The sequence below is a fragment of the Plectrocnemia conspersa genome, unplaced genomic scaffold (genome assembly GCF_051122295.1).
Source record: "Plectrocnemia conspersa isolate PC_06_02 unplaced genomic scaffold, ASM5112229v1 ptg000011l, whole genome shotgun sequence".
Lineage (NCBI taxonomy): Eukaryota > Metazoa > Arthropoda > Insecta > Trichoptera > Polycentropodidae > Plectrocnemia > Plectrocnemia conspersa.
In genome coordinates, this window is record NW_028277175.1 from 12,919,687 (window position 1) to 12,932,442 (window position 12,756).

The window sequence follows — 12,756 nt, forward strand, 5'->3', positions numbered from 1 at the left end:
ATATACTGTTTGTTTTTTTACAACTGGAAATGACCAGCTAAAGTGGAGAAATTCTAAGCAATCAACTATCCGGCATTCCAGTGTCGTATGCAGGCGGCGTACACATCATGGAAGGAATGTTAGGGTGTAATGTAAGAAAGGTATAGAGATAGAATTCTGCACGTTAAGCGTATTAATAACGAACGATTGTTGTCGGCTTAAGACTTTCAGCTTTTTTTTATAACTTAATTATTTTTGTGTTGTAAAAACTTTATTACTTAATATTTTAAAAACGATTAAAAATATAAATCCAAACACTCTTTTTGATTATGTTTGCTTATCCTGTTAACGATATATTTTAACGGAACTTAGAAAGAACAATAATAAATTATGTTAAAATTTAAATAAAATAGCTATAATAAAATAAAAAATACTTTGCAGTCACATATGTATTATATATGATAATATATTTTACTTTGTAATTAGTAATAAAAAAATAGTACTGGTGGCAAAAACATATATTTCCTATACATTCATATATTGTATTTTCACTAAGTGTTAATTGAAAAAAAAATAGAATGAGTATTACCAAAAACTTATATATTAGAGTACCTAAAGTTTGATTTTTAGTTTTTCTCCAGTCCATAATCCTTAATTTATTATCCTTGAAAAAAAGTACAATTTATTTTTTAGCTTTCATTAAAATACATTTTATATCATTGAAGCCATTTGTATGTAAATATATAAAAATATTAACTGTTATTAGTAAAAAAATAGAAAAACATAAATTTTATGCTCTTTTCAACGATTTATACATTTCCTTAATAAAACAATTATAAGTAAACGAGTTTTTTTAACAAATTGCTAAAATAAAATGTATAAAATAAAAGCATTCATTTTTTATTACACTGGCATAGTTAGTTTCAAATTATTTACCCACATGTATAAAAAACTCATTTCTATTTGTAGATATAGAGCTTTATGATAATCGAATATTTTTAGAATTTTTCATTGTGTTGTACATAAAAAAGTGCCGCACATAATAAATCAGTGCAAAATTAAAAATAATTATTTTTATTGATAGTCTGTATCTAACTTAAAATATGACGCTTTTTTACAGTAATAAAAATTGTATATACTTGTAGACAATACCCAGGTAAAAACAGCTCACAATCTAATAATGAATTAAGGAGTTTTTTTTTGCCCAATCATTTAAGAATTGTCTATAGTCATTATTACTACTATATTGTACATTTGTTACGAAATACAAGATACAGTAAGTTGGTGTTACTTCGAAAATATTAAGTTCAATTTTGATGTTTACTAAAGCTCACGATTTTCATTCGAGCTAAAGATGAATTAAACTTTTAATTATCAGTTGCTTTGTTTGCTTTAACCGTAACTAGGTAACTTTGTCACCTGTCTCGTTAAATTTAAAATCAGTTTTTAACAAAACTGCAAAATGTAGGCTTAATATTTCATTATTGAAAAGTATCCAAATTAGCAGTTTACTAAAACATAATTCGATATAAAAGGTTAATATTTTGTATTTTTATTTATTTTTTTATAAGCAAAATTTTTTAATAATATAATGTTTTATATTTATTTATAGCATATTAAGGGTTAACTCATACCTATTCATATTTATTTAAGAAACTATATTACGATGTTAAAAAATATATTAAATGCCATTTTTGTCAAAATTAAACGCATTTTATACAATGGTAATAATATGGAATAATAATATTTATATAATATATTGTTATTTGATTATTTATGTGAGCAAAATATCACAGAATCATTGTTTGTATTGATTTTTTAAATAAAATTTAAATCGAAATAATATTTTATATATAATTTTTCTCTACGTAATCTCAAATTAAAATGTCGAGCGTTTTATTCGCAATTGCAATTGTGATGAAGAGAAAACGTTGAAATGGAACGATGGATTAAAGAGAATCATTTTAATTTCAATTTTGACGTGAAATGCTTTTAAATTAATAGTTGCACTGAACCGTAGAACTGTACATAGCATATAATATAATTTTATATATTAATATGATAATATCATTATATAAAGTTTATCAATTAAGATAAATATTCGTTTTTGCTTAGTTTATAAAATTAATTAATAGCTATTATAACATTTTAAAGAAACACATGTTGTAAATCAGCATATTTTACCTTCATATTAAAATACTGATTAAAATGTGTAAGTATCCAGCGCTTTTTTCTCATAAACATAATACATAACATAGCCTTTATCAATTTGAACTTAAATATGAATGAAATACTTGTGTATTTACTTCTCTGATAAGAAGTTTTGTATTACAGTACAAGTAATATTTTCAATTTAAAGCGTATCAAAGCGATCAACCGTGTCCTCGTTCTGTTTTAATGTTTACTTTATACTCGAGGCATGTGTGGCGAGACCGGTGAGGGATGGCCTTAAACAAAAAGCGATTAAAGCACACGGCGGGCAGTTTGTTCATTTCCGTTTCGAAGTGAAGCCACCGGAAGTGAAATTTTGCAGTTAGACCTTGTCGGACAGGGGTGGAACCCTGTCGCAACTTGTTATCCTACACTGTGACCCTAACATGCGAGGAAATGCATTTTCTTCCGGCCAATATTGCGTTTCAATGCACAAATGGAGTTTCCAGAGACAGGTGAAGATTTTCAATATGTACGTAAATAATATGAAACGATTCCGTGGAAAGTGGGATGCTCGCAAAGAAGTTTGCAAAGCAACACTATGCTACTTATACTACATCAGACATGTCAAATACATTTTGAACCACTGGATACATTACACATTAGCTTAAAATGTGCATTTATTAAATTAAAAAAATTGTCCCATTAATGGCCGCAAGAATAATGTAGATTTATGTATGAAATTTGTAAGAATAGGATTATGTGATAAGATCGAATTGAAAGAATCCAGCTAGAAAATCCACGTCAAAGAAGATAAAATCGAGACATCGCCCCAAATGATGACACCCAAAATTGGAAGTCGAAACGAATGGAAAGAGAAAATACGCGTGGGTGTCAGTGACGTGCCGTCAATACGTGCGGTTGATATGTCACATGCCTTACATTAGCTAAAGTAAATAATTTAAATGTGAATAGTTAAAAAAATACGACATAAAAATATATAAGGTTTTTTTTTTAATTCATTCTGTATATAAATTAACTTTTTAACGGAGGGTAGTTGAAGGGTCTCCAAATGATAATCAGAAAACTTTAAGGTTGCGATATGGGACCCTTTTCAATAGTTATTTTTTTATAAAAAAATACCTAAATAGTAAAAAACTACAATCATTTTCGGACCAAACACTTATCTTCTAGAAATGTATCGCAAAAATTGAAAAATAATATCATCAAACTTGTGATATAAGCCTTTTTAGGTTTAGGTTAGTAATGTAAAATTAAGCACGTTATATCGACTTATAAACTGTCTATAATTATAGATGCATAATACTTTCACAATAGTTTATAACAAAAAATAGCCATTGTTTAATATTAATATAATTAAAATTATATTATAGAATGATATTAATCTTGATAAGCACACTCAACTTTAATTAATTGTCAAACGAGCATTAACGACTCGATCCAAAATTTGAGCGAAGCTAATCATACATACATATATATTTAAGTACCTGTCCTGAAAGTGAAAGACGGACAGGCAATTTAGCTTTCATAAAATACGGTTTCGGGTTGTAAGCGCATTAAAATTAATGATCACATTCAATACGTTCTGTTTTGAAATAATTAGAAGTGATTTGAGACGAGAAACGTGGCAATACATTAAAAGCCATGTGTATAAGGTTCAACAAAGAAATTTATGTTCTTGTCCAAAAGCGTTCGGAATATTTATGTTCGTCTTATCGTCAGGTCGTTTGTTCTAGAGTTTAATTTTCACCTGTAGAATAAATCAATGATGTACGATGGATGGAAACGGCTCTTTTTAGGGTTCGTGGTGAGCTGTAAACGTCCAAAAAGCTGTAAAGCAGTAGCACCCTAAAATAAATTAGAATAATAAAACCAAAATAAAATTTTCAGTTTATATTTATTCTAAAATATAACTTAAAACTGTGTAAAATAGATTTAATTTAGTGAAAAAGTCAAGATCTGCGCAAAACGATATATGTACAATAGAATAAATATTAGCGTTGCATAATATAAAATGTAATCTAAATTAAAATAAAAGTTTTGTAACGCACATGGGATACAATCATTCCTATCGTTCTCATTGATAACTTTCAATAAATTCAACGAATAAATATATAAATGATTTAGCATTTTATTACTTAAACATGCTTGTTGGCTTAGGTTCATTGGTCGCAATGGCCACAATCGTGAGTTCCTACAGAAAATGAGATCGTATGCTCAAGGCATACTGCTGTTGGTCAAAGTAGGAATAAAAAGAAACGGTAAACAGCATTATAATAAGTAATAACACCTGACGTCCAAATAAATTATTATGGGCATATTTAAAGCTATTGCATATTTTCACGAACACATGTTGCGTATTGTATTCGTCGTCAATAAGGTACATTATTAATTAATTTGTATAAAAATTGTAGGAGTAATAACTTTACCAACAGCGGAAATTTAACAAAAGAACAAGTCATGTAGCATTTTCAATATTTTTTACTACGAGAACCATTCTCATCACTGGTGGTGAGAATAGGATTTTCGGCAATATCCTTGATTGAGTTAGAAGATTGCTTCGAACGATATTGAGTTGCTGCCAAAAGTCATCTCGTAAGCGACCTTCTTCTAAAAATCTCGATGAGATTTTCCGGCCAAAGTTAAGCTTTTTTTCTCGTTGCGGATTCGCCCATATATCTTAGGCTTAAGGGAGAATTTGGAGTAAAAAAATCTGAGCCTATGTGCGAAAGCAGCGTTTATACACGGTGTTTCGAAAAATACATTACAATAAATATTATTTTAATATACCAATAAATAATAATAAAATGTAATAAAACTAAATTGACATACGTATTAAAAAAAATGGTTTATCTTGAACTATAATATTTTATTTTGTGTTCATATTCAAATGAAAATATTTATTCTAATTATTTTTAAATACAATAAGTCTTTTATTGTTTTGTAGCATACTAATTAAAAAAGGATGTTGACTTAATATATAATACATCAATAGAAATGCCTTGGGCTTCACTGAACTCTAATTTTTTTGTAACAGATTGTTATTATAATATATTTTTATGTTTTGAGGCCGAAAGGCTATGACTTGGCAGCCAAAATAGTCGATGGAAAAGTTGGTAATAGTTCATTGTTATTAAGTACAAGTAATGCGGATGTTGGTGGGCCAATTGCATCGCTTGATAATTTAATCAGCGAAATACGCCTTGAATAAATTTAACTGAAAATGAAATTTTCAAAGGTCATTAATAGAAAAAGTATATAACAGTTTTTACACCTGTTTTATCACACATTTTTTACGCACAAAATGCTTACGATTGGTTATTGTGCAAGTCTGTAAAATAATGCTATTGTGGTATTGATCATTGTTGGTTAAGTTTTTTGTCAAAACGAGTTGCTATTTTCTTTTCATAATATTTTAATGGCCTCAACGAATGGTGTAGCTAGTTTTAGGTAGTTAGGGCATTTTTTTAAGCGGCTGCTATATTTATTACAGTGTTTGAATGCCAATTAAACTATACGCTAATATATTTCAATCAATATTGCTAATAATTCAAACATTTTTCGGATGTTAAATATATGTTATAAAAGTAATAATTATAATGTAGTGTTAAAATAAAGAGAAAAAAATAACGTATGATTCGTACGTAAAATAATACAATTCAACATATACGTATATTTTTTTAACTACGGTAGAAAATAAAATCTTAAGCTAAAATGCAAGGAGTGGAAGTACAATCTCGTAAGACGAAAGTCACCGCAATGGCAGCAATAAAATATTGCAATAAATCAGTCATGTGACATAAAAAATACATAAACATAAGAATGTATTGTGTGTGTACGTGTTTCTTATACTTGAATTAAATTTATAAATTATACGAATCTAAATTTTATACAATGTCTCTTTTATCAGAAATAGGAACAGGTCCATTTATGTCTTATAAGTATGTCTGAAATGCTATTTTAAAGCGTAATTCAGCAATTATTTTTCTGGAGCGAGAATCACAGCATAATTTTAAAATATAATTAACCATTATTGTGTGAAGCGTTTTATTTCACTTTTCCCCATCGATTAATAAACAACTGTTTATATTTACAATTGTGTACTTTTATAGTTCTTACTTATTCGTAGTTATCAACTATTCGGATAATATTGAATAAAAAATGGATGAAGTATTCGAATATTTCAATATATTCGAAATGGTGAATCGGTCTTTTTTTGAAAATGTGACCATATGTCTGATTGCTTCGACATGTAACAACTAAAATAAAAACTATGTATACTTAAAATAAATACCAAGTTATATTTGTAAAAAAAATTATTATCAGAAAAATATTTTTTTTTAAATATAGTATGAAATATAATATATTTCAGGACAAAATATTTAAAAAAAAAAACAGTTTAAATGTGTTCTATTCTTTCTTAGTCTTTATTATATAAGTTTTATTAAGAACAACTTAATAAATATAATTACAAACTTATAGTAATGCATTGTTATGCTATCTTTTAGATTTTTCAAATCCATTACTTCTACTGACACTGAAAATTTTGTTTATATCTACGTTGAATAAGAAACGAAAATAAATACATGTAACTGTTGTCTACAGACCTCGAGATTTCACTCTATTTACTATGTTTTTGAGTTCCTAGATAAGTCTTTTACCTTCTTATCTAGTTTTGGTAAAAGTTTGTATTAACAAAAATCATATTTTTTGGAGAAAGTGTGTCTCCAAAGCTTAACTTTAATACTGATATTTTTAACGCATTTTCACAAAATCAGCAGATAAAATAATATTTTAAAATTTCAATACGCGAGTGAGTCGCGTTGTCCTTTTTAGATTTATTTTATTATCTTTTGCCTTATTTGACACAGCTTTAGAACAATGCGATAATTGCTATCATCAGAAATGTAATATTTGTGAGCGATAACAAAAGCGCTGAAAAGATTGAAAAGTTACGACAATTTAATCGAATTTGTCACTAGAAGTTATGGACGTCCGTGAGTTTCGTATAATACAATTTATTTTCGGACACGTTCGGTAATTTTTTTGACGCACGTTTCGAATGGTACGTGAAAGGAAGGAAAATGCAATTGGTTTGCCATATTATATTAAACTGTCATAGGCAATTAGTTTATCTCTTTTACAACACAGCGGACAGAAAATATTGTCGTATCACTCTTATCTGTGTCATTGATTCCTTGAAAGTTTTCTTTCGTCTCCTGTTTTGTCTGCATCGTAGTTGAGGTCTTCCATATGAAATGCTAAAATTAGTATTGCTTCATTATTTGTTCAAAAATAACATATTTTTGTACATAGTTTAAAAGTATTTTGTCAAAAGCAGTCATAAAATCATATTTTTTTGTAATAATTTTAATACTATATTTAATATAAAATATATTTTTAGGCTTATAGGAAAAGCTTGTAACAGTTTATTTTATAAACATATATAAATTACTACATATTCCGCTATCAGGTGATGGAATTAAAATGGCAGGTCATGGAAATTGGAGAACCTTTGCTGGCGTGACGAGTTGTATTATTGTCGGCTGTGAATTTATCGAACGTCATGTATGCTTTCTGGACGATACGCTAATTTCTCTCGTGTGGATTCAGTCCTCTGACTCGTCTCTGCTGATGTGACTAAGTGTCACATCTATAATAATGATGGTTTGAAACATTGAGGATGTTTGCGAGCCAATTGCATCACTTCTGGGATATACCTCTGAAATGTGCTCACGCCTTGATAGATGGCCACTCAGACAATATGCGCAATATGCAATATACGCAGGGTAGAATGTATAGTTTAGTGCGTCTTTTCCAAACAATGATAAGTTATTTTCATATCAAGACGTATGAATGCAATTATTTGGTCACGAGATCTCTCTTATAACGTATTGTTATAATACTGTGTGTAGAGAGATTTAATAAATCATTTAAACACACTTGATGATGCTTTTAACTACAATTTATTTTACTATCTTTTGTATGTATAATTTAGTTAGTTGATTTATTTGAAAAATATAGATTTGCATTTGAATGTTTTTATAATTGTGTGACTTTTTTACTAATAAATATTAAATAATTAATTACTATATATAAAAATATTTCATCATATTCTTAAAAAATATTCCTAAAAAATGTAACCAAAATCTTCGCTACTTTTAAGGTATAAAAAATATGAAGAGCTAATCTAAGACTGGGTATTTCAAATATAAAGGGCGAACTAACTTTAAACCTTAACGTTTTTTTAGCTAGCTGTTACAAACAGGTATTTCAATCCAACGAGTAAAATAGATTATGTAGTTAATACTAAGCGATTGGAGTTATTTATGTTATATCTGATAGATTAATCACCCATTTCAATTTTTGCGTGTTAACGTTGTATTTGGCCAATCTTTTTGCAACGATCGCGTTTCAAATTGTACTTAAATTTGAGTTCAATTTATTGCTTCTACCATAATATAGAATTGAGTCATTCATCTTTCTCTTATCGCGATAACGCGACAGAGACACACGATCGAAAATGGCAAAGCTTAATTTGTTCCATTCTTTAGTTCAATACATTTATTTCATCACAAACATATAAACAAATAAATCATATCAGTCGTAAGTCATAACAACTTGTTGTTGTTATTTTATTTTATTATAATTTAAGAAATCACCTTTTGTAATTTTGCAAAAGATTTACTTTAATAAGATATTCTAAAAATAATTTTAATTACATTTTGTATAGTAATTATTAAATTAATTAAAAGCCAATTTTTAAACTTAATATTTACAAAATACTGTCATAATCGTTTAATAACCTTTAAATTGCAGAAATATTGAATTTTATCTTAAAATAAGTTTTAATTATAGTGTTATTGTATGATTTTAATAAACATTTATTATCAGTATTGTACTGAGCTTTTAGCTACGACTCCCCATATAAATTTTACTTTACATAAATCTCTGCGTAAAATTTTTAAAATTAAATCTAAATAGTTTAGTCAAACAAAGATACTTTTTATTTTAGCTTGAATTTATTATTATTTATAAATGTGCTTATTTTATATAGACTATAAAACCTGTTACGTATACTGTTTATTACAACAGTAATATAATTTCTCTATAGGTTTTAATTAAGCTCGTTGCTGGGGCAAGGCTTCACTTTTAGGCACTCTGTTGTAATTTGTTTAGCGATAGCGAACGTTTTAAAATACACAAAATAGCAACAATGAAATTTTCACTTTATTGTTTTACAGTCGCGTTGACAATTCATTTTTGGAGCTGAAAAACGTGCAAATACGCCGATTCGTTCAATTCTGACACAGCTTTGACACTTGCAAAAATTATCGTCCAAAGCACCGCTTTTTTTTCTGCTGAACCGAATACGAATGATTGATTTATTTGTGGTATATTTACGTTTGTACGTATATATGTATAAATCTATATGTATGTCTCCAACAAACGGCTCGAATAAACAGAGAGAAGGGTCTTTGTTTAATCAATCATTGTTGTAATGAATCACATTACGACTAAACAGCATATTTAATTAATGTTATTGAGGAATTATTGTTCAGGTAATTATTTAGAATAATAGTGATGCTGTTATTTAAACTATTTTTTATCATCAGGTATTTTGCACGATATTGAATTAATAAAATAAACATTTTATTAATCAAAAATAATTTCAACTGAAATGCTTAATACTGGTGTTTTATACTTTTACAATTTATAAAATATATTTATTTATTTTCACAAAATAATGATAATTTCACCTATAAAAGTAGCTTCAAATTTAAAAAGAATAATAAAACTTTACCGATATTCCTATAATAATATAATATTAATCTTTATTATATTTTTTGGGCAAAAACTAAAAATTGCAATACAATATTACCTTTAAATGGACAATCAAATAAGCGATGGCGGCCGTTTATTGACAAACTTTTTCCACCAAAACTCAATTTCACCATCCATCTGCTGAATAAGCGCGACGTTGGCGGAAAATTTCGCACGTAAGTGGAAACCCGCCTGTTTTTATTGCACTCTGGCACGGAATCGAAACATTCGTTACAAAGTTACAATAACAAATAACCGAAAACGAGGTGTCGATTGCGACCCAAGCGAGCTAGCGAAACAATAAACAATAATCGCACGTTTTGATAATTTTAGCTATAAATCTAAAAATATGTATAAATAAAACTAGCAAAGCATTATTTAATATTTAAATCTACCTATCAACTTATAAATTAAGTAAAAATCTTCTACTTTTGCTTATGAGTTTTAGCTGTGAGATTCCGAATGTCATAATCATTAAATAAGACTCGTCTGTATAAATAATTCCAGCAGTAAACCCGTTAACGGTTTAACAACATATTTCATCAAAATAATTTCCCTAAATATTTATCTTATATTATAAAATCCAGGTTTTGTACTTTTTTTATAACTTATTTTTTAAATATAAAACTATACTTCAATCAACTCACAAATGTTACACGTGCATTTAGTTAAGTTTATTATTTTACATTTAAAAGTAACGAAAATAATAAGAAACCCTCAACAATTCTCACCACCAATCAGACTTAATAGCGGAAAGTGGGTCACAGATGTATAAGATAAGGCTGGAGCTTTTAGCGATTACTTACTTAATATAATAATAATAAGACGGTTAATATCAAATTATTCATCGCCACTTCTTTAAAAATCCATTATTATATCGTCATTCGTAATTATATGGATAATTTCTAAAAATAAATCAATATATGTGTTTATAAATAATTAAAACACAGATTACTAATTCTGTTTTACATATCTTAGTAATTTACTAGCTCGAAAATACTAATATTATTATTTGAGTTGCAGCTGAAAATGACGATAGTTGTCAATCGCTCATTTTAATAGTGCGATCGATGTAGCGAGCTCTGCTTGCATCTCGCTCTTTTTTTCTAATCGTTTTTATTTTATAACAGACACACAATATTAAGTAAGAAGTATGCACAATTAGAGCATATAATCCCGTTTCATCCCATATCATAAAAATATAGACACCCTTTGAAGGAACAAATCAGTTTAAGATGAATAATTGATAAGGTAAAACTGTCAAGTAAGCGTTATGCGGCCTTAAGACCGCTCGGTCCGGCCATGTCCGATGAAAAATTTTACAATAAACTTACACTCGTAAATTGAAGATTATTGACTTATTTGCATAAGTTACAAATTGAATATTACTAAAATGTGTTTACCACAAGTTTTTTTACCATTGATAAATTGAAATTGGCAAAATTAGCTCGAACACAAAGCCAATAAATGCATTGAAAGTTTTGTCGACGTAAGAATGCAACGCTTGGAATACACTCGGATGTCGACACATTGTCGACTTACGAGCACAAAGGGTTAACTATTGTATATTCGAAAGACACAGAAAATTACAAAGACATTACCTTGACCTTCGGCGTGACGGGTAGTGCGGGCGCATTAGCGCGGCGCGGAGTCGGTAGGACGCCATCGCCGGGCCGGTGCAACGACCTCATTTTAATTATACACTGCTTAATTCTAACACATACACTAAATCACTTTATAATGCACTGCTAATTAAAAACATCGAAAGAGATATTATTATAAAAACTATGAACGAAAACACTTATTTGATAAAAATGTAACGAAACAGTTTACGCACCCGCTGTCGCATAGCTACTGAATTTTTTTTAAATATTTCGAGATGCATAAACAAGTTTAAACGATTTAAAGGTTATGCTTCGTGGATAATAAACCATAAGGATTAAAATGTCGTGCATCTCAGATTACAAAAAAAATATTATTTATCAAAGGCTGACAATTTGTCTATTTTTAAAATATTTATCTCTAATTCGAATTATTTTAATGCATCTTGTTTGTTTAAATTATACAATATCTATCTCTCATTCGATTTATTTTAATGCGAGAGTGACACGAAGGTCACCTTTGTTGTTGTTGTTGACCTTCTAAAAGTATAATGTCGATGATTTCAAGTTTATTTATATGAAAAATATTATTTAAATCTAATTTATATGAGCCAAACTGCCGCTCTCGTCCTTGACCTTGTTTATATAGACGTTCTTGCGGTGGGTCAGTAATAATGATATTCATTAATTGTCCATTTACATATATGTATATGTATGTATATATATATACATATAGACCAGGTCTCGGCGACCTTTTTTTGCTGCTGGTCAAAATAATTAAAATGTGACTATTAAAAAGACTACTCGGGTCAGTGAATATTTTTGGTCCTAACAATCATATAAGTGGTCTAGTCATGACACCGTAACACGTTAAAAAATTATATTTGCAGAACTGAAGTGGGTCACTTCAAATCATCAAACGTGTCACTTGGTGACCCGCGGGTCATAGGTTGCCGAGCCCTGATATAGACATTTGTATTTGATTTATTTAAATTTTTACCATGATATTTTTCAAGTTTACTTAATGCGTTAAATTACCCTATTGATATAATACTCTCACATATGTATATGTTTGCGTATACATATTCATAGTATATATACAAAATAATATGTTAATGGTGTATAAATAAAAAAATTATAATTCTGTGTAGACAACGTCGGTCTTGATGGATGTAAACAA

At 28.4% G+C, this 12,756-nt stretch overlaps 1 long non-coding RNA gene across 1 annotated transcript in view; it reads right to left on the reverse strand.

Moving 5' to 3' along the window:
* The window catches only part of LOC148229552 (uncharacterized), a 222,300-nt gene extending 210,505 nt beyond the window's left edge, over positions 1-11,795 (reverse strand). Inside the window, exon 1 of the long non-coding RNA XR_015811382.1 lies at positions 11,577-11,795. This is a non-coding gene — a long non-coding RNA (uncharacterized LOC148229552). The remainder of the gene's footprint in view (positions 1-11,576) is intronic.
* Between the last annotated feature and the right edge of the window lie 961 nt (positions 11,796-12,756).